The following is a 23,263-nucleotide window of genomic DNA, read 5'->3' as shown; positions in this document are numbered from 1 at the left end:
TTGAAACCTTCCCCCTCACCTCTGCTGAATTAGCAGATAGGGAACACTTGTTAGCTGTCCCCAAGACTTCAGCACACTGATGGGTGGGCTTTTGCAACTGAAGTTATGCAATTGGTTCCAAAATCCATGGAGCATTGATAATTTCTTGATTTGCCTAGAAGTGAGTTTGGCCCTAGAGAATTCACAGTTGAAAAACTTGGATTTGTACAGACTGGTGGATGTCAGTTCCTAAAGGAATAACATATTCTTGGCTGTCTGTGACTCAGTATGCAGTGACAGGCAGAAGTCCAGGATGTGCTACGGGTCAGATATTATCTCATCTCCACATCTGGTTGTCCGCTCCATTATTAGACTTAAACGAGCCCAACAGCAGAGCAATGACGTGAGAAAGTGTGGTGGTGGTGGGGGGCGGGGAGGGTTGGTGGAGAGAGAGAGAGAGAGAGAGAGCGAGAGTCTGGATACACTTAGTATCTTACCCCTCAAATTCAAAATAAAGTGCTAGCATAATAACAACAAGTCCACTCATTTAAATGGCTTCACTAATCCTGAGAAGGGAGGGAAGTGCAGGAGAGTGATTTGCTTTTTTATAATTTATTTGAATGTTTTAATTATTTCAATATACTTGTCATTGTTTATTTTCAACCTATTTTTATCTTTATAATTATTTAAATGGAATTTTTTGAATATCTTTGATAGTTCAGATAGCTGTGCAGGTTCAACTATTTATAGGATTTAGAGAGTGAGACTTCCATACTCGTTAATTAAAATAATCTGCTGTGCTGTCCTCAAGCTTTTATTTCTTGGTAAAAAAGAAAGGAATGGTCAAATTTATAGTTACGGATATCACATTGAAAATGCAAGAATATAATGCAATATTGCAGACTGCAGCACCAACAGACAGCAATTTATGAATTTACAAATTGTTTCAGTGATGTTTAAATATTCCTTCTGAGATATGAAGTAGTTTCAAGCTTGTGTGATCCACCCAGCCAACCCCTGTAATGATGCAACCACATAGCAAAGCCGGGCATGTTTGAATGGTGGCCCTCCTTACCTAGAAGCAACAAAGTAATTTTGGAGAGTAGTCACTTCTGCAACATTGGCCAATGGGAACCCACCGAGCTCTCACAAACATCACTGAATGAAAACAATGAGGTCATTCTTTTCACCTGATCTTTTCTGAGGGATCAATGTCAGAGAGCTTAGCTGCTCTTTGGAAAAAATATATTTTTTTAATGTCCATCTGAGGATTGAGGATGGCCACACTTTAACAGCACCTTTGAAAATCTATGTGCCTTCAGTATAGCCTGAGGTGTATCAGCCTGGAATAGGTTGAGACACTAATCTTCAGATCTGGGGCAATGATGCTTGTCTAGTATTTCATTATTTACTGAACAGACTCACTGTGATTTCAATGAATTAACTCAATACTCTTTGGCTCATCCAGTGTGTTGGGCTAAGTAGAACTATAGAAGAATACAGCACAGAAATGCCTTTCATCCCTTCTAGTCTGCGCCGAACCATTATTCTGCCTAGCCCCATGGATTTGTACTGTCCACATCCATCCATATCTTTCCCATCCATGTACCTGTCCAAATTTTTCTTCAATGTTAAAATTGTGCCTGCATTCACCACTTCATTTAGCAGCTCGTTCTACACTAACACTACTCTATGTGAAGAAGTTCCCACTAAATTTTTCCCCTTTCACACTTAACCCATGCCCTCTAGTTCTTATCTCAGCTAACCTCAATGGAAAACACCTGCTTGTATTTACTCCATCTATGTCCTTATAATTTGGCATAACTTCAAATCTCCTCTCATTGTTCTACACTCCAGGGAATAAAAGTCCTAACCTGTTTAACCTTTCCCTGTAATCAGTTCCTCAAGTCACAGCAGCATCTGAGCAAATCTTCTCCACACTCTTTCATTCTTATTGATATCTTTTCTTTTGATAGGTGACCAAAACTGCATCCAATACTCCAAATATGACCTCACCAATATCTTATACAACTTTACTATAACATCCCAACTCCAGTACTCCATAGTTTGATTTATGAAGGCCAATGTGCCAAAAGCTCTCTTAACGATTCTTATGGAACTAATTGGAGTGGAACAATACATTTTCTCTGCTTGCTCCAATCACAGCTGTTCTGATATCCCATCAGTTGACAGTCCTGGATTAATGGCATCCCCTCTGCACCCTCAGTCTTGATGGTCAGATCTTTGACAATTCTTTTTCTCCCACTGATGCTGTTTGATCCATTGTGTTTCTCCAGCAGATTGTTTATTGCACTGTTTCCAGAACCTCCAATCTCCTGCATATCTCTATCTCCAAAATGTACCATATTGCAAGAAAAATAATCCAAATTATATGCATTCTGTCCTTCCATATACATCAATCAAAGTTGAGGTTTGATGATCTTAAGAACCACCTGCAATAAAAGCAGTCCTTCAGGTGGCCTTGACAATCAAAACTTGCAAGGTAACAAGTAAATCAAAAGTCTTGAAAGTGAATAGAAACAAACAGAAGATCCTAAAACATCCAAACAAACACATAACAAATCAATTAGTACCGTATCCTCAAGTGTGCTTGTAGCGTACTAATCAACAGTCAATCAGGTTAAGTTCTCGGAGATATGCTCAATCACAATTTACTTCAAAGTTCCCACTTCTGTCTGGAACGGATAAGCCAATGCTCAGGACAAGGAAAAAACTCCAAAGAGTTGTTAACTCAGCCTGTGACATGATGGACACCAGTCTTCATTCCATCGAGGACATCTACGAGACCTCTATCCTTAAGGACCCCCACCACCACCCAGGCCATGCCCTCTTCACTCTGCCATGGTCAGAAAAAAGGTACAGGAGCCTGAAGACAAGTACTCAGCAGCACAAGGACAGCTTCTTCCCCTCTGCCATCAGATTCCTGAATGAATTATGAACCACAGCCATTACCTTACTTTAACTTTTCCTTTTTCTTGCATTGTTGTTATTTATTTTGTAAAGTGATTTATATAAATGTTTGCCCTGTGATACTGCTGCAAAACAATAAATTCTGTGTTCATGACAATAAATTCTGGTTCTAATTCTGAAGTCCTTCAGACATTCTCTTATTTACTCACCCAGAATATCAAACTACACTTGGACTCAAGGAAGAATTTGGTACCAATGGTGATTACTGGTGGTGATCCAATGAGTAGAATGTGGGAGATCAATGGCAGCCATCTACTGATAGGATTTGGCACTAATCATACCACCTATAATGCAGCCTAATGTGATTGGAGGGTTATGGTGGGGAGATCCACCCTGGTTCCTGAATGGACTCTAAGATTTACTTTGACAAGAAAGTGTCCTTGGCCTTCAGTTGAACAACCATGGTCCTGTTTGGAACAGCACCTCCAATCAACAGGATGCCTTAACGTTTGCCCTTAGCAAGGCAGGTGGCCTCCTGAATACTCAATGTTCCAGGCAGGAAACTCATACCAGACTCCCAGAAGATTTGTCTCAGTGGGAATATTTATGTTCTTTATCATGAGAATCATGACCATCTGTTTCCATGCTTGTAGCCTGATATAGACAGGAGCTGAGGGCCAGGTACACGTTTTATGCCTTGGATACATCAAACCCAGCTCCTGATGGATTTTCAGCAAGTCTGCAGGGATGTCACAAGCTTCGAAAATCCAGCAACAATTAATTTATGGTGTAATCCAGTCCCACTGTATCTCATTATTACTACCTGATTGCTTTCCCATCTTTGTTCTACTTGGTGATCCTATAAACTGGATTTGGATCTTTACCAGAGTTTCTCAGCTGTCATAAATACAGATTTCTTCAGTGATCATTGATGATTTGACAAATGTTCAGAGGGATTATCTTGCAATATTGAGAAAGTGAAAGGTAAAAGAACAAACGTGTTTGCCGCTGTGCTAGACTGGTTTCTGGGTAATCATGTGGTGAGGACAGACCAGAGAGCAGATGTACCTCATGTAATATTCATTGTACTTGCATGTTGTTAACTATGCATCAGATAGTGTCCCCATGGCTGTGAGCACTTCGTAGCAATTACTCACGTTGCTTTTGTCAGACTTTGACAGGAATGTTCTAGAGAGTTCTGGAAAATACAAAGCAATTAGTTATTAACAGATTACGTTGCGATGTTTCATTGAGCACAACAAAAGGTTGGAAGAATTAGGGGAAGAGATTATAATTTAACTCATCATAAAACAGTGTGTGTTCCACCTACTCCTTCCCCACCTTTTGCAATTTTCCTCGTTAACCCAACCATCCAATTTCCTTTTAAAGTGAATATTCCACATGCTTGTACCAACTTTTCAGAGACCATTAAAGTTCCCTGTGCATCCAATGATCTTTCAGTTTCACTCATAAGGTTATTGTCAATGGAAACAGATTCTGGTTATTTACTCCAACTATGTCATTATTTTGAACACCTCTAGTGAAAACCCTTCCATGTGGCAAAGACCACATATTCATCTTCTGAGACTTGCCAAATAACTCAACTCTTAACCCTTGATAACACTCCAGTAAATTTTCTCTGCATCCTCTTCAAGGCCTTGGTATCCTTCCTACATTTCAAAAAGTTCATGTTTTACAACATGGAAACAGGCCTCTGGTCCAACCTGCCATGCCAATCAAGTTGCCCACCAAGCCTTCTATTTGCCTGTCTTTGGCTCATGTAGAAGTGTAGAACATTACAGCATAGAAACATAGTCCACACCAAACCATTTTTTTTTGTCTAGTCCCACTGACCTGTACCCTGCCCATAGCCCTCCATACCTCTCCCATCCAGGTACCTGTCCAAATTTCTCTTAAATGTTAAAATTGAGCCCACGTTCACTGCTTTGGCTGGCAGCTCGTTCCACAGCCCCACCACTCTCTGTGTGAAGAAGTTCCCCCTCATTTTTCTGCCAAACTTTTCCCCTGGTATTCTAAACCTTTCCTATCCACTTACCTGCCTAAATGTCTTTCAAACATTGGATTTGTGCCCAGCCTCTGCCACTTCCGCCAAAAGCTCATTCCTCATATCCTCCATCCTCTGCCCTTAAATCCTTTTTAAGTCTTTCCCCTCTCACATCAAATCATTGTCCCCTAGTTTTAGACTCCCCTATCCTGTGAAAAAGATTCTCCTCCAATTGAAAGCATCTTGAAATCTACGCACCATGTCATGCTCCCATTGGATCTTACATGATTCCACAAGGCGACCTCTCATTTGTCTAAACTCTGATCCAACCTGCTTGGCCCCTCTTGTTGGAACAATCCTCACATCCCAGGAATTAGCCTGGAGTTATAGAATAACATGAGTTAAACAAAGCAAATCCAGTGGTTATGATAACTTGATGAAGGGCTCAGGCCCAAAACGCTGGTTATGTATCTTTAACTTTGCTATATAAAGCCCTTCAGCGCTTGACGTCCTGCTTTGCGGAAACTGCCAAAATGTTTGGCCTGGAAGTCAGCCTGAAGAAAACTGAGGTCCTCCATCAGCCAGCTCCCCACCATGACTACCAGCCCCCCCACATCTCCATCGGGCACACAAAACTCAAAACGGTCAACCAGTTTACCTATCTCGGCTGCACCATTTCATCAGATGCAAGGATCGACAATGAGATAGACAACAGACTCGCCAAGGCAAATAGCGCCTTTGGAAGACTACACAAAAGAGTCTGGAAAAACAACCAACTGAAAAACCTCACAAAGATAAGCGTATACAGAGCCGTTGTCATACCCACACTCCTGTTCGGCTCCGAATTATGGGTCCTCTACCGGCATCACCTACGGCTCCTAGAACGCTTCCACCAGCGTTGTCTCCGCTCCATCCTCAACATCCATTGGATGAAAGTCCACGCTGCTGAAGATCCAGCTGCGCTGGATGGGTCACGTCTCCAGAATGGAGGACCATCGCCTTCCCAAGATCGTGTTATATGGCGAGCTCTCCACTTGCCACCGTGACAGAGGTGCACCAAAGAAAAGGTACAAGGACTGCCTAAAGAAATCTCTTGGTGCCTGCCACATTGACCACCGCCAGTGGGCTGATATCGCCTCAAACCGTGCATCTTGGCGCCTCACAGTTTGGCGGGCAGCAACCTCCTTTGAAGAAGACCGCAGAGCCCACCTCACTGACAAAAGGCAAAGGAGGAAAAACCCAACACCCAACCCCAACCAACCAATTTTCCCCTGCAGCCGCTGCAACCGTGTCTGCCTGTCCCGCATCGGACTGGTCAGCCACAAACGAGCCTGCAGCTGACGTGGACTTTTACCCCCTCCATAAATCTTCGTCCGCGAAGCCAAGCCAAAAGAAATAAAGCCCACTGTTTGACCTGCCTAGTTTCTCTGGCATTTTGTATTTTTATTTCAATCACGGTGTCTGCAGACTTTTGTGTTTTACTCCAGAGAATATGTCTGAAAGAGTTAAAGGCATGACTGTCAAAGGTGCAGTGTAAATGTCAGAACTGCTGAAAAACAGAGGGCTAGATGAGATCACAGCGATCAGAGAAAAAGAGGCCATGGAGTGATTTTAACTCAGGGATGAGGAGACTTCTGTGTTGTTTGTTAGTGCAGCAAGAGCTTACATCATGGATCTTCAATGCTCAAGTTTTCACTGCCATCCTTTAGATCAGTGGTTTTCAAACTTTTTCTTTCCACTCACACACCACTTTAAGCAATCCCTATGCCATAGGTGCTCTGTGAAGGGTTACTTAAGGTGGTATGTGGGTAGAAAGAAAAACTCCTTTAGATTAGTGGTTTTCAAACTGCCCCGCTAAACTCACATTCCACCTTAGGTGGCCATAGGTGGTCTGTGATTAGTAAGGGATTGCTTAAGGTGGTATGTGAGTGGAAAGAAAAAGTTGGAAAACCTCTGTTTTAATTGTACCTCATTGACTCGTTATGTGCACTGTTTCATAACTCCAAAGGAAATGGGCCAATGGCTATTTTTCTTAAGCACAATATTTCAGTAACAATTGGGTCTAGAGCAGTGGTTCTCAACCTTCCCTTCCCACTTACATACCACCTTAAACAATCCCTTACTAATCACAGAGCACCTATAGCATAGGGGGAGAGAATTTGAAAACCACTGCTTTAGATGAACTTCAGCCCTTAAGTACAAAGCAAAAGGTTTGTTGGAGCTAATGGAAATAGTATTTTGCTCATCAGTAAAAGATGGTTTTTAAATACGTTTCCAGTCTAGTCTCTTTAAGAAAGTGTCTCCTTATCCCTGCTTAGTAAGCCAGGATGGCCTTTGGCAGAAGCCTTTGTTGCCTGTAGACTGGCTGCAGCTTATGGATCACTCTTCCTTACTGGACAACCGCAACAGCAAGGCCAGCCAGTTGTTCAGAACCAGCAGGCCCATCAAATGTCATTGCAACAGGAAGGGGCTATCAAATGCTGAAAAGCCTGGACAGAGTAGATGTGGCAAGGTTGTTTCCCATGGTAGGGGAATCTAGGACAAGAGGACACAACTTCAAGATAAAAGGGCATCAATTTAAAAAGGAAATGTGAAGAAATTTCTTTAGCCAGAAGGTCGTGAGGTCTGTTGAACTTGTGGACCAGGTGGCTGTGGAAGCGAGGTTGTTGGGTGTACTTAAGGCAGAATTTAACAGGTATTTTATTGGTCAGGGCATCAAGGATTATGGGGAGAAGGCTGGAGAGTGGGGCTGAATAGGAGGATGGATCATCTCATGATAGAATGGTGGAGTCGAATCAATGGGCCAATTTTGCCTTCTTCTACACCTATAATCTTGTAATCTTGTGGGTACGGATGGGATCCATTCAATACAACCCTTGGTTCAGGGCAAAGCCACTGGAACAGAGAAAACAAGAAAATCTGCACATGCTGAGGTCCAGAGTAGTACACAAATGTAGACCATAGGAACAACTTGCCTGAGATGAAGAGCACGTCTGGAATTCTGTTGCAAAATTCGCACAGAAGAGACTTGCAAACTAATTGATTTAAATGTGATGGGAGAGCACTTTGTGCTCATTTGCAACACACTGTACCTTGAGAATAATCCAGAACAAATCAGCAGTACTGTTCAGTTTGGCAAGCACACAATGAAGCATCAAATCAACACTCGCAACAAGGTGATAATGATCAGATCATCTGTTGGATGTGGGATAAATGTGGTTCAGAACAACCAGTGAAACACAGAAATGCTGGAGGAACTCAGCAGGGCTCACAGCATCCATAGGATGCAAAGATATAACCAACAATTTATGCCTGAGCCCTTTTTCTTGTTCCACTTCAGAACAAGCAGAGAGATTTTCCCCTGCTCTTTATCAAATCAAGTCAGGTCAACTCAAGTCAAGTTTATTATTATTAGATTGCATGAGTACAACCCGACGAAACAATGTCCTCAGTGCAAAACACGGACACGCCACTAGACATATCACACATACAGACAGACAACACATATGCAAGACAAGTATTCATGAACACAAATAAATAAATATTTGCTTTCTACATATGTGAATCTCTGATGGCTAGTGCGGCCATTTCCTTTGGTCATTCAGCATTCTCATTGCCTGTGGAAGTTGTTCCTCAGCCTGGTGGTGCTGGCATTGTAACTCCTGTATCTCTTTCAAAATAGATCCACATGATCTTTAAAGTCCATCCTAGAGGGTAGACTGGGACCCATCTAAGAAGCAGCTTTCTTCACAGCAGAACCTGATGAGACTATCTTAGACTGAGACTTAAATCCACAACTTTCAGAATCTGAGGCATCGTTCTATAATGCAGAAAGAAGACATTTCAAGAATAGAATTTCTCTTTTCATTGGTTCAGAGAGGAAAAACGTGATTTTCAGCTACATTTACTGGGAGATTTGACAGGTAATTTCAACCTGCCCTTTGAGAATAAATCTTCATTTGCTCCTGCGACAGGTGAGATTTTTTTTATTATTATCTTGTATCTGGGACAAGACTTCCTTCTTCTTATTTGACATTGCAGGAATACAAAATGAAGCCAATGTCAAATAGAGAAACTAATGCTTCTGACAAAGAGAACACTTGCATCTCAGTGAAGGACCAATGGTTTGGTCACCCCATTTCAGCAAATGTTGAGAGGGATTTACATTTTTTAAACTTTACATTTGAATGTCATTTTTCCTCAGATAATAATTTCCTTTAAAAAATCCATTCTGTCTGGATGGTACGTGGTGCATTGTGCAGAATGTCACAGCATATTTTTTGGGTGATCTGACATTATGAAAAGTACTTCTAAAAATTTTTATATTTAGACATGCAGCATGGTAACAGGTCCTTCTGGCCCATGAGTCTGTGGCGGCCAAATACCCCGATTAACCTATAACTCCTGAAAGTTTTGAAGCACGTGAGGAAAGCGGAGCACCTGGAGGAAACCCACGCAGACACTGGGAAAACGAACAAAGTCCTTACAGAGAGTGTCGGATCCCAATCTGGATCGCTGGTGCTGTAATAGCAATGCACCAACCACAATGCTAACCATACCGCCGACCACTAATTGAATATGCATATTTTTCCTTGAATTAATTCCATTTTCTTTGGATGTCTCAACTCTACCCAAGGAACAAGTTGACACCATCTTGAATGACAGACACATCAGGCAGCATGTGCGGGCAAAGAAGCGGTTAATGTTTTAGATCTGGGACCTTTCATTCGCATCATTAGGTGTCAGGCATTGAAGCAGAGCTTCACCTCATCCTTATCATCCCATCACATAACACCTATCTCCTTTGAAGTGTCAATGAATGCTAGTGTTCAGGGTCAAGCTAGTTCCATTTTTCCTGACCTCCCAAGAGTTATTGAAATGTAGCTAAATCAGCCCCATCTATATTGTGGCTACATCATTAAAGAATAAAAAGATATCATAATGAAATTGGCTATTCAAGGAGGCCCCAATTGTTAGAACATCAGCTCCCAATTAAAAAATCACAAGCCAAATACACCACCACATCCACGAATGGGGTGCTTAATTAATAGTACATATTTCTGACGATTTATTGGAGTGCATCCTCAGCACAGCAAGCGATGAACACTAAAGAGGATTAACTGCCTTTAAAATATTCCAAGTCACTTCTATGTTGAAAACACACAAGACTTTGCTGATTGGGTAAAGATTTTCGACCTTTAACAAGCCAAGCTGGTAATAGCAATGCTCATTAGATTTTATGAGCTGATCATGTCTTCTACGTGTGACGAGGAAGCCTCTGAATCGCAAAGTGACATTATGCTGTGTCATTATTTGAGAAGCTCTTTGCCAATGAAAAACAAAGGGAAGATAGAGAAGAGAAAGCAAACCAAGGGGATGACTTCCCCTGCTAAACTGGGGGGGGGGGGGGGGGTGGGGGGGTGAAACCCATTGCCAGGTCCGTTCTTAATAATTAGATTGTGGTTTAAAGCCCCAGATTCACACAAAATCCAAGCTACTGCACAGTAGAAAGCAAGTACCATCTTGTCAGCAGTGCTGCCTGTTGGATGACCAAGGCCCTATCTGCTCTAAGATAAGATGGGAGTTTATTGTCATATACATAAGGGAGATCGCTTTGCTGAGCACCTTTGCTCATTCCTCATCAGTGACAGGGATCTTCCCAGGCCCAGGCACTTCAATTGCACTCCCCACTCCCATGCTCAAATGTCTGTCCATGGCCTCATCTACTATCCCACCAAGAACACCAATAAATTGGAGGACCAACCCTTGATTTTCCATCTGGGCCCTCTCCAATGGATGACATTAACGTCAACCTCTGGTTTCTGCTAGCCTACTCTCTGTTCTCCCTCCCTTCCCTTTTCCTTTGTCTTCTTTCCTCCACTCTCCACCCCCTTCCCTCTCCATTCACAGAGCCACCACCCCCCCCCCCACCTTTGTTTGGTGCTGTGCCTGCCTCCCTTATCCACCTCTTACCTCCTGCCTTTGGGACTGTGATCCTCCCCCCGCCCCTCCCCCCACCATTTTGTTCTGCAGCTTGCCCATATTTTTTCATACCTTGACAAAGAGTTCAAGCCCGAAGCTTTGGTTATCTTTATCTTTGCTACATAAAGTGGACTGTTTGTCCTGTTGAGCTTCTCCAACATTGTGTTTTTACTTCAACCACAGTGTCTGCAGATTTTTGTTTTTCACAGTGTACAGATGGACTGAAATTCCACTTGCTGCAGTCAGACATCTATGCAACATACACCAATCACGACAGTATAAATTAAATTACCAAAACATGCCGAGACAGAAAAAGACGGAATGAACGTAAAACGGTAGAAAAATTAAAATTCACAGTTGCAGTTATTGCAGGGAAAAAAAGTGAAGTTTCAACCATGCAGACAGATAGTTTGGTGCTCCCAGAGTTAATGCTTGGAAAGTAAGATTCAGAATTTATTGCCATGAACATGTCACAAAATTCATTGTTTTGTGGCAGCATCACAGTCCAAATATTGCTATAAATTACATTTCAAAAATAAATATATAGTGCAAGAAAATAGGAGAAAGTAAAGCAATGTCTGTGGTTCATTGTCCATTCAGGAATCTGTTGGCAGAGGGGAAGAAACTGTTCTTGTGCCGTCGGGTGCTCATCTTCAGGCTCCTGTATCTTTTTCAAGAGCCTGGTACATGTTGAATAAAAAACACAAAAAAATCTCTGCCGGGTGTTTGTGACGTGTCCTATCCACTGTTTTAAAGAACTGGAGAGATACCCCAGTATCCTGACCAACATTTATTTCTCAACTAATATTGCAAACATAGCTTTGGCTATGCAAGATGGACTATGGGGTGTAGGTGGCATGTTACTCTCTCTGCATCTGAAATTCATTCCAGTGAAATGATGGAGTGGTGTTCAAAGGTGACTGATAGGACAATATGGTGCAATCAGAACCACTGACCAAAGACAAAATAAATTACATTGGAGACACAAAAGACTGCATCTTGAAGAGAATGAGATGGAAAAACAATCTGCTAGAGAAACTCAGAAGGTCAAGCAATATCAGTGGGGATTCTGGGGAGAAGTAAAGGAATTTTCAACTTATTGGGTTAACATTTTGACAATTCCTTTTCCCCCTGACTGATGATGCTTGACCCCAGAGACTCTCCAGTTGATCGTTACTTGCCAAGGAAAGTACACTGTTGTATTCCCACAGTAGTGTGTGGGCGCATGCATTATGGGGAGACTTGCAAGCTCGCAGCCTTGCTTCCTACATCACAGCAGTGACTAACTCCAAGGAAGTACTTCATTGACCTGTGGGCTCTCCTGAGTTCATGAAAGGAAAAAAAAATCATGTTTGCTTCCTAAATTTATGAAGCTCATGGTACTGTGAACACCTGAATGGAAAGAATGAGAGAGCACTTAAAGTTAATTTGGAAGTAGAGAAGATTATTCAATGCCAAGCTTGGCTGAGGGTGAGGGGTGAAGGATTGACAGAGCAAGGGGACATGTTCTGCTCTGATGCCCAAGGGAAGAAATGTCGACCAGTTGGTGCTGCAAGGAATTTGCTCAATCATCCTCCATACTTTTAGAGAAGACCTGGAGTAAAATTATAATGCTTCTTATTCACCAAACGATCCAGAAATTTATCAAGGCAAAATTTGTGGAGTGATATTAAGCCAGTGGTTTTCAACCTTTTTTGGTCCAACTTTACATGCCATGGTCCACTCGTGGCAATGATTGAGTAAAAAACACATCTTCATCAAATTTAATGCATTTAACATTTTTAAAGACCCACATGGAAATGCTGTGGCCCACCACTGGATCATGACCCACTGGGTCGAGAACCACTGAGTTAAGCTCTATTGGAATGGATACTTATGTAAACTCTGTAAATGATCTGAGAGCTGCTCTGTCCAAGTCCGCAGGAGGCTATAGCGTTGTGAACGCAGTTCATTCTAACAACCTTCTCTCCATCAACTCTGTCTCTACCTTCCACAGTCTGGGGAAAGGTGCCAATGCATTGTAGGTACCACCACACCCCAGTCAGAAGGTACATTTGCTTGAAAACACAAAACTCTAAATTCAAGGGCAGTTTCTTTCCTACTGTTATTAGACTTTTAAATGGATCTCTCATTGGTAATAAAACAGTACAAGGACAGCATCTGACTGTACTTTATACCCTGCCCTTTGTCTTCACATGAGATACCCTGCACTCTTACTACACCCTGCACTTTTGCTTTATTATTGCACCACCTGCTATACTTAAGAATGAGTTGACTTGGCTGGATAGCATGCAAAACAAAACTTGTCCCTGTATCTGGGTACGTGTCATGAAAACACAACAACGACTGCTGTTCCTGAGAATACTGAAGGGAGCAAGGCTACTGGCCACCATCATGTCAACTTTCTACAGGAGCTCTATCGAGAGAGTCCTGGCCGGCTGCATCACAGTGTGATATGCTTGCTATAGAGAAATGGATCAGAGGTCAATTCACAGGACCATAAACGTGGCAGAGTGGATCACTGGTGTCTCCCTCCACAGCCAGCCCTCTTCTCCCCCCTTCCACCCAACGACATGATCTACTGGAATCGCTGTCTGAAGAGGGCATGCAAAATCATTGAGGAATTCTACCACCCTGCTACTCCTGTTGGGAAGTATCAGAACCAGCACCACCGGGCTGAGAAGCAGCTTCTTCCCACGGGCAGTGGGAATGCTGAACGACCAATGGGATTGCTCACATTAACCATCTGAGACTCTCATATTTATGAAACTATGTTTATTTACTTATTTGTATATATGAATACTCATCCTACATATGTCTGTATGTGTGCTATGGCTGTTTGCGTGTCTGCACGGTTTGCACCGAGGACTGGAGAACACTGTTTCATTGGGTTGTACTTACTTGTGCAATCAGATAACAATAAACTTAACTTGATTTTACATTAAGCAATTCAATTCAGTTCAATTCTTAGTGCTCCTGGGATGAGAAACGACAATGAACCTTCCAACTCTTGGTCATTATCATTGCCAAGTGGATCTCACTAAAGTGAATATTGAGGTGATAATAAGATCAATAGGTTCAAAGCCAATTCAAATATGAAAGTTTATCACTTTACCAAGTAGTACGCATTTCAACCCATCAGATCTGAAATGGTTCCTTAGAACAGATATTGTCCTACCCTCATTATTTTTCCATTGTGGCTCTGTAAGCGCTTTTACTTTTTGAATGTGCAATTCACAAATGTGCTGGAGAAACTCAGCAGGTCATGCAGCGTCCATAAGAAGTAGAAGGCAACCAATGTTTCGAGCCTGTCAGAAATAAGGAAACATTATTCCTGATGAAGGATCAGGCCCAAACATTGGCTACCCTTTACTTCCTATGACCTGCTAATTTTTCTCCAGCACATTTGTGTATTGCATGACCCCAGAATCCCACGGGTTTATCCACTCTCCTTTAAAAGTTGGTATTTTTTGAATGATAGGGTAATTAAGGGTGACAGGATCAGGGAAAAAAGGTGGAGCTGAATCCATGGCCATACCTACCCTCTTCTTTGGCTTGGCTTCGCGGACGAAGATTTATGGAGGGGGTAAATGTCCACGTCAGCTGCAGGCTCGTTTGTGGCTGACAAGTCCGATGCGGGACAGGCAGACACGGTTGCAGCGGTTGCAGGGGAAAATTGGTTGGTTGGGGTTGGGTGTTGGGTTTTTCCTCCTTTGTCTTTTGTCAGTGAGGTGGGCTCTGCGGTCTTCTTCAAAGGAGGTTGCTGCCCGCCGAACTGTGAGGCGCCAAGATGCACGGTTTGAGGCGATATCAGCCCACTGGTGGTGGTCAATGTGGCAGGCACCAAGAGATTTCTTTAGGCAGTCCTTGTACCTTTTCTTTGGTGCACCTCTGTCACGGTGGCCAGTGGAGAGCTCGCCATATAACACGATCTTGGGAAGGCGATGGTCCTCCATTTTGGAGACGTGACCCACCCAGCGCAGCTGGATCTTCAGCAGCGTGGACTCGATGCTGTCGGCCTCTGCCATCTCGAGTACTTCGATGTTAGGGATGAAGTCGCTCCAATGAATGTTGAGGATGGAGCGGAGACAACGCTGGTGGAAGCGTTCTAGGAGCCGTAGGTGATGCCGGTAGAGGACCCATGATTTGGAGAATGTAAGAAATAGGAGCAGAAGTCGGCCATCTGTCCCATCAAACCTGTTCTGCCATTCAATGAGATCATGGCTGATCTGATGATAGGCTCGTCTCCACCTACCTGCCTTCTTCCCATGCCTCTTAATGCAAATGGTGGAGTAGGCTCAATGGGCCACATGCTCTGCTCTAATTCCTTATGTTTTTATTCAAATCAACTTACACCAAAACCTTCATAATAATTTGCCACATAAAACGTAATTGTGGCTTAATCTTTCTCCTGATTCTTCTAACAATTGAACATTAAGTTCTTAATGGCTTGGCTGGTATTCTTGACCAGTTCCTGATGATTACAAGAGCTGGGGAACTAAAATAAGTGTAGCTGCTGGATAAGGCCTCATTTGGCACCACTACCCCTGGACTTTCTAAACTGTATTCAAGCTGAAGTTGGTTCTTACTTGATTTTTCTATATTTATAATCCTACACACAGAAACAAGTCAATCTGATGCAATAATTGATACTAATTTACCTTCCTTAATTCTTCACAAATGTCGCCTGCAGAAAGAGACAGAGATTTGAGGGGAGGGTTAACAAAACACACAGAATTGGCACAAAATCTACACTTAATCCACAAAGGATAATATTGGAGTTATCCTTATCAGTCTGTGCACATTTACACAATTATGGTATAATGAAAGGGAAAGCGAAACCTTTTTTTATTCAGTGTGTATTTGAATGGAAAGTGGTCTCTCCGATTTGTTGGATGCAGGCATTTTTCAGTAAAATGTCCCAAAATTCCCACTGATATTAAAGTTAAAATTCTCATGTCTTCATCCATCCTTTCTGACATCACACTATCATCCTATACATTCTCTGGTTCCATTAACTTTACAAGATATCTTTCAATTCTGTCCTCTTTCATTTCCCTTTTTTTTTAATCACTCCTCCACTGGCCTTATGATTAGGAATTCTCTCTCTAAATTGCTCCTCACTTCTCTCCTCTTTCTCCGAAGCTGATCTGGACCATGATGTTATTGGATAGATTTCTCCTTTAAAGAGGCTCTATCAAATCAAGACATTGTTGTAGTATATAAGTGTGAGTAATTGTGGAGCTCTTGTATATTTTCATCTAACTACATCTTTTTATTCATGAAGAAACCTCATGTAACAAGAGAGAGGGGGTAGGTTTCCTTTTCCTTCAGGTACTGGTCATGTGCTCTTTAGAACAGAGGTTGAATAAATCATAACTAATATTTCATTCAAATATTCAATAAGATTTGGAATGACAGTGTTATTTGGAATCAACAGCCGAAAGAGGTGGCAGAGGCTGTTAAAATTACAATGTTTAAATGATCTTTGGCCGGGTAATTCGATAGGAAAGACAAAGAGAGATGCTGGCAAAGAGCTATCACCCTAATGTTTCTGGGCTGTATGATTTCATGACTCTGTTTCTGAACAGCTGAACAACTTAGATCTGTATTAAAAACAAAGGTCAAACTGAGTACTTTATATAGCAAAGAAAAAGATCCATAACCAACGTTTCAGGCTTGAGCCCTTTTGTCAAGTTTTGTTTCTCTTAACTTTAATCTCTACTTTTTGCAGTTTAGAAGAAGGAGCTGTGACTTTATTGAAACATAGAAGATCGTAAGGGGTTATGCTACATCTGGTGAATGTGTTTCGAACAAGTGGATGCAGTTACAAGATAAGATCATTTAAAACTGAGGTGCATAGGAATTTATTGTCGCAGATCACTGGAGTTCTGGACCAAAGGAGTGGTGAACATTAGATCATTAATGCAAAGAGGAGATGGCTACAATTTTGAAAAATTCTGGTGAACTGGGACAGCAGAGAAGTTTAGGCTTGGGGCATATCAGCTGTGACTGTATGGAATGGCAGGATAGGCTTGAGGTGGTGGCCTTCTGGTCCTATTTTCTTATGCACAAAGGATGATAACCTACAATATAAACTCCTCGAGTTCCTTCAGCATGCTTGACAGCCAGTGGAAGTTCAAATTGCACACTGTTAAACTCTGCAAATGGGAATGTAAGGGTTAAAATGACTTAAAATGTCTTAAAATACTCAGAAGATATTCATTTTAATAACAGGTTAAATATTGGTCTGAACATCAGGGATCATTTCTCTGATCCTCTTTGATTAACTCTGTGGAATCAAGAAAAAACACAGCAGGAGAAACTCAGCAGATCATAAGATACATAACCTTTCGGGCTTCACCCCTTCATCTTGGTATGGAAAAATGTCAGCAGGCATCTGAACTAAATGGTAGGGGGGTGGTGTGGTGGGAGGAGCACGGTCCTGAAGGCAGGAGGTTATAGGTGGATAAGGGAGGGAGGTCACAGCAGCAAGTAGGGGGAGGAGGGATGGCTGGGTGAATAGAGAGGGAGAGTGTGGAGGGAAAGAAGACAAAGGAAGGGAAGGGAGGGAGATTAAGTTAGCATAAATCAGAGAAGTCTATGTTAAAGCCATCCGGTTGGAGGGTGCCCAGATGGAAAATCAAATGTTGTTCCTTCAATTTATGGGTGGTCTCAGTGGGATAGTCCATGAGGACATGGACAGACATTTGAGTATGGGAGTAGGATACAGAATTGAAAGGGTTGGCCACTGTGAGATCCTGTCACTGGTGGGGACAGAGCAAAGGTGCTGAGTCTGCGCTCAATCTCGCTAATCTAAAGAAGGCCACAAAAGGAGCACTGGATGCAGTGTTGCACTTCTGCTAGCCACAGGAGAAGGTCCCGGTTGGGGGGGGGGGTGGGTTCATTTGGTGGGAAGCGATGAGTGGACAAGGGAATCATGGAAGGGGCGGTCCCTACAGAAGGTGGAGATAGGAGGAGAGGGGAAAGATGTATCTGGTGGTGGGATCATGTTTTTGGTGGTGGGAAGATTATGTGTTGGATGCAGAGGCTGGTAAGGTTGTAGGTAAGGACAAGGGGAATCCTGTGCTTGTTGGGTCTGGAGGCAGAGGGGGCCATGGCAGATGAGCATGAAATGGAGGAGATGCAGGTAAGCGCTGAGGTGATGGTGCTGGAAGGGAAGCCACATTTGTGGTAGAAGGCAGACATTTCAGATGATATGCACTGGAAAACCTCATCTTGGGAACAAATGGAGCGGAGACGGAGAAATAGTGAGAAGGGAATAGAATCCTTGCAGGGGTCTGGGTCTGAGGAACTCTAGTCAAGGTAGTTGTGGGAGTTAGTGGGCTTGTAAAGTATATAGGTGGAAAACTTGTCTTCTGACCTGGAATCAATGCCTCCTGCGAGGTCCAAGATGGAATTAATGCCCCCTACGTGGACCGAGGGTAACTCAGTGTGAAAGATGGCACTGGACCACTGCTTCTGCATTACAGGTGCAGCTTGGGTTTTGTGCTGAAGTTTGGGACATGTGCTGGCAACTGACAGTGGTGGGAGTGCCATCGAACGGGGCATAGTTGGCACCCTTTACCACAGCAATGCAATGAACCTGGGTGCTGTGACCAATTAAGTTGCTCAATGCAGATTGCAAGATGTATCTGAGAAATGTAGCATGAAATTACACTAAGCAACCTCCCACCGCCATTCAGTGTTAAGAAGGTGAAACCACTAGACCTGCTGACTGCTATTTGTAAAGGGCAATATTGAATGGCAGTGCCAAGGGTTGCCTGAGTAATGGTGAAGAAATGAGATGACCAAAATGGTCGTGTGTGTGTGTGTGTGTGTGTGTGTGTGTGTGTGTGTGTGTGTGTGTGTGTGTGTGTGTGTGTGTGTGTGTGTGTGTGTGTGTGTGAGAGAGAGAGAGAGAGCGAGATACCCTGGCACTTAAAAACAAGCAATAATAATCCCAATTCATCAATTCATTTCTGCTTTTCTGAAAGTTTGTGCGTCTGTTTAAATGAAAAAATCAATCATCGTTGGCATTCTTATGAGCAGTCCTTAGTAATGTTGGAACATTAAGTACTGCTGTAAGAAAGGAATAAAATTCTCAAGGATTTTTGTACTAAAGATGTTTGAAGAGCCCCAGTCCCTGTGAAACCTTCTCCTGGCACCACGGATGAAAGGAGGAGTCAGATTTTGATTCAGCATTAAAGTGGATGGAAAATGGTGCTGGGCTTCACTTAAATTTCATGCAATATTTAAATGAAGCTGCAACATTCTGTCAGGCTACATCGGGTCTATCAAGAGGGCACGTCAAAAGATTGCACTTAAATCGTGTCTTTCATTTGAGGAAGATTTTCCTGTATCCCGGCACCCTCTGTGCCCCTGCAACAAAGACCAGAGCAGCCAGAAATAACGCCCGGCAGCACTTCATCATTTGTCACTTCCCCACGAACGTTTTCTGCACAGATGTAGATCCTCCAGTCAGCAAGGCATTTATAAAAATCATATATAGGGCATCAATCCCAATGATTCCCCACAGACAAACTTAACTCTCAGCCAGATGTCTTCCCATTGATTGTCACGCTGTATCGCATTACATAGAATTAAATTGGACAGCCCTGAAAACTGATGTGGAAATCAGGGTGGGATTAAACCATGCTAACCCTGTGAAGCCACACAGTTAACATGATTGTATCATGGAGCCAGCACTTCATTAGCTGCATATCTTGAGTGAAAACCATCTAACAACTCTTAAAGGGGAAACATACAGTGTTTGGAGCAGGCAGCACTTGTTCAAGACATCCTGACAGAAACAAAGGGTTCACACCCATTGCTGGCCTCTGAGAGCTAGGTGGGACAATTGCTTCCTGATTGTGCTAGGCTAACTGTTGTGACTTTCATTGAAGTGCATTCTTTCATCCCTCTTCCCGCAGCGTGTCTTAATCTGCCCATCCTTCTAAACCGACTCTTATTTGATGGAGTTTGATATGTCTGCCTTGATGTATTTTTTCAGTGTTCAGAATGGGGCTTGAACCTGGAACTATTTGACTCAGAGCTGAGAGCCCTACTAACTGAGCTAGAGATGAGGCAATGATCATTCCTCCAACATCCACCACTCCCCCCCCAACCCCCACCCCACCCCATCCAACTTATGTTGACTCTAATCAGATGTGCTTGAGTGGAAGTGTGGTGAGATCAAGATTTTAAACCATGATCAAACATTCTCCACTCTTGTACTTGAGCAGCCTATAAGCTACCTACCCAACCATAGATGCATTAACTTCCTTGCACAACTATAGGCTCTACATTAACCGCACTTTATGAAATTTATAATTCAGAATTTCAGTCAGAATTTGTCAATAATCAAGGTGTCTGTGGTTATTAACATGTTCCATTCTGAAGGAACAAAGACAATCAATCATGTCACAAAGTTAAGCAATAATTAATAAATATGCAAGTATTACACACACAGAATTCTTACATAATCCATCAATTTGGATCTTTAAATTAGAAAATCTTTAATAGCCTGAAGCTGTGTGGTAGAGAATAAGACAGTAATTACTTTTGGATCTACCTTCTGTAAGGTAAAACATCATGAGATGGGAATGTACGGGGCAGTAACAAGATGTAAATGCATCCTTGTACTTACAAGATAAGAGAGACATTGATGGATTGAGAGGCAGGAAGCTAGCAGGGAAAGGATAGCAACAGTTTTAGTCATTGGACAAGTAATGATATGATGATGTTCTAAGCATGTATCCAAGGGTATAAAAAATCACCATTTTGCTGATAACGGCAGAATGCATTCTCCGACTAACTTTGTTAGTCGCAAGTGTTACAATCCGGTAATAAAGAACAAAGAACCCTGATTTCGACTCAGCCTGGTGTTTGTCTCACTCATTCATGAACAAAGCAGACCTAACACTTCCCAAATATTACACTGTAACTGGCAGTGATTAGAAAAGTCTTGAAAGAATTCTTTTGCTCTTGATCTCAACATAGCACTTTGTAAAACTTTGGTTCAAAGGTTTCCTAACATTTGCTAATAGGTTCCTTGATTCTTGTCACATCTCCTGTCTCAGATTGATAAAGTTGTTACACAAAGTGACCCTTGCCTGGCCAGAGATTCACGCTGAGGTTGTAATGGGATGCCAAGCAATTGATCTTAGATCAAGGGGGATGAAGAGGAGAAAGTTACGGTTTAATATTCGTACAAAATGAATGCATGGGAAGTTCCTGGAGGATCCATTTCCCCCTCCCCCTCCCCCCCCCAAAGATATTCTCTTCTTCCTCTTCTTATCACAGACAAAGTTCAAGAGTGTGAAATTGTGCACCAGTAGGTTTAAAGACAGTTTCATCTTCGCAGCCATCAGGCTCCTGAATGGACCCCATAATAGGGAACTCAAGCTGCCCTTGCCCTCTCTGCGAATTAAACTTTTCTCTGTGACACTATACTCTGAAATTGTGCTCTTGCTCTTTAGTTTGCATTGTTGTATGTCAGAGTCAACTTGCTAGACTGCTCACGAGAGAACCCTTTTCACTGTACCAGGAAAAATTCTGACAATAAACTTAATGCTCAACAGAGAGTTGGAGAGATGAACGTGTTAGATAAGATAAGCAGCAATAGGAAGAAGTGTCTTGCTCCCTTGGGTCATCTGCCATATTCAATTGCATAATGGGTGACGTAATCTTGTCATCTCCACTTTCCTGGCTCATCTGTCTTTTGGATTAAAAAAAGTATCCATTTCAACTTTGAATATATTCAGTGATTCAGGCTCAACAGCTCTCTGGACTAGAGAATTCCTTTGATTTGTTACCCTCTGACAGAAGAAATTCCTTTTCATTTTCATTTTAAAAGGAACAGAAGAGGAAATTTATTTTCCCATCCAGAATATGATGAGAATTGGGAACATGCCAGCTGAGTGGATGATGGAGATTCTCACATCAGGTAGTAGATGAGCACTTGAATCACCAAAGCACAGAGGGCTACACACAAAGTGCTGGTAAATAAGACCTGCATAGATTAGTATAGTTGGGTTCTTGATGGGCTGATGGTCCTGATTCGATATTGTATTTGTTTCGGACTAATTATCCCTTATTCTGAATTGGTTCCCACTTATATGCGCAGCCATCAGGTGCATTGAATTATTTACAACACGCAACTCAAACAGGCCATTTGGCTCAATTGATCCATGCTCTCTGTTTTGTGTGAACCTCCTTCACCACCACCATCTCGCCACTTAATCCATAAGAACCATCACATAATATAGTACATTTCCAATTAGCTGAAATGCTTGGGACCATGTGCTTTCCGGTTAACCCGATTTTTCAGATAACTGAGTAATGGCTTTAATCAGTCCAATAGCATCAGCAAAACAGTTTTATTGGCCGTTGCCATTCCCCGACGTCTTCCATCATAGTCGCCGATCCCCTACACCTCTCGACCGCCATCGTCATCCTGCCCAGGAGCCCCAGGTCCTCACTCCTGCCTGGGCGCCCGAGGTCTCCATTCCTACCACCGACACCGATCACCGACACCTCCCCAACGCCATCTCAATCTTCCCCGGGAGCCCGAGCTCCCTGCTCCTTCTGCCGTCGCAGATCCCTGACACCTCTCCACCACTATTGCTGATCCTGCCCGGGAGCCCAAGGTCCCCACTCCTGCCCGGGAGCCTGAGGTCAATTCTCCTGTCTGGGAGGCCGCTCTCCTTGATGACACCAGGACAGCGGAGAGCCAAGTACAGTGGAGGGTAAAGAAGAAATGAAAAGAGAGAGGGGAGGGAGTTACCTGAAACGAGGACAATCTCCCCATCCGCTGCCTGACCCACCAACTTCCTCTAATCGCTCACTGATGAATCGAGATTCCAGTCTGGTTCTCTGATCCAGCATCCAGCCATTTAGTGTCTAGCTTCCCAGCTGGTTCTGAGCTCTGTTGTTACCAAACTGGCACTAACAGTATGTCAGAGCTCCATATGAGCACGTTGGGTGAAAATTATTTTCAACTTGTTGCCGCCAAAATTTTATTTCTGATAACTGAGATTTTTGGTTAAGTGGTTTTTGGATAATCATAAACATACTGTAACACATTAAACATGTAACATACATGATATACGAAAACTTTTGCCTGCCTTAAGGCAAACAAAGAGTCGTCATAGTATTGGCCAGTGCCCTTATAATACAAATGAAAGAGAAGCAAAATAGAATCCCTTTCGAGTTATTGAGTGTCCATTGATTCGCCTCCAATTCCCTCACAGCCTCTACAGCTGCACAGATTCTAGTTGAAACCATGGGCAACCTGAGCTCCAGATCCAAAGGTCTGACATGATCAGGAAGCCTTCATTGTCCAAAGCCCCTTGGGAGCCCCTC

The 23,263-nt window shown here is 42.7% G+C and overlaps 1 long non-coding RNA gene across 4 annotated transcripts in view; it reads right to left on the bottom strand.

Annotated features, from left to right (window-relative positions):
- LOC138765145 (uncharacterized) overlaps positions 1-23,263 on the bottom strand; it is a 129,810-nt gene that overhangs the window by 37,235 nt on the left and 69,312 nt on the right. For 2 of the 4 annotated variants that reach the window (XR_011358500.1, XR_011358501.1), the window contains exon 2: positions 3,979-4,108. This is a non-coding gene — a long non-coding RNA (uncharacterized lncRNA). Of the gene's footprint in view, positions 1-3,978; positions 4,109-15,558; positions 15,585-23,263 lie in introns of all 4 variants that reach the window. The other 2 variants (XR_011358498.1, XR_011358499.1) reach the window with 2 other exon arrangements.

The sequence above is a fragment of the Narcine bancroftii genome, chromosome 5 (genome assembly GCF_036971445.1).
Source record: "Narcine bancroftii isolate sNarBan1 chromosome 5, sNarBan1.hap1, whole genome shotgun sequence".
Lineage (NCBI taxonomy): Eukaryota > Metazoa > Chordata > Chondrichthyes > Torpediniformes > Narcinidae > Narcine > Narcine bancroftii.
The sequence above is the reverse complement of the archived record's forward strand: the minus strand, read 5'-3'. Positions and strand labels throughout refer to the sequence as shown.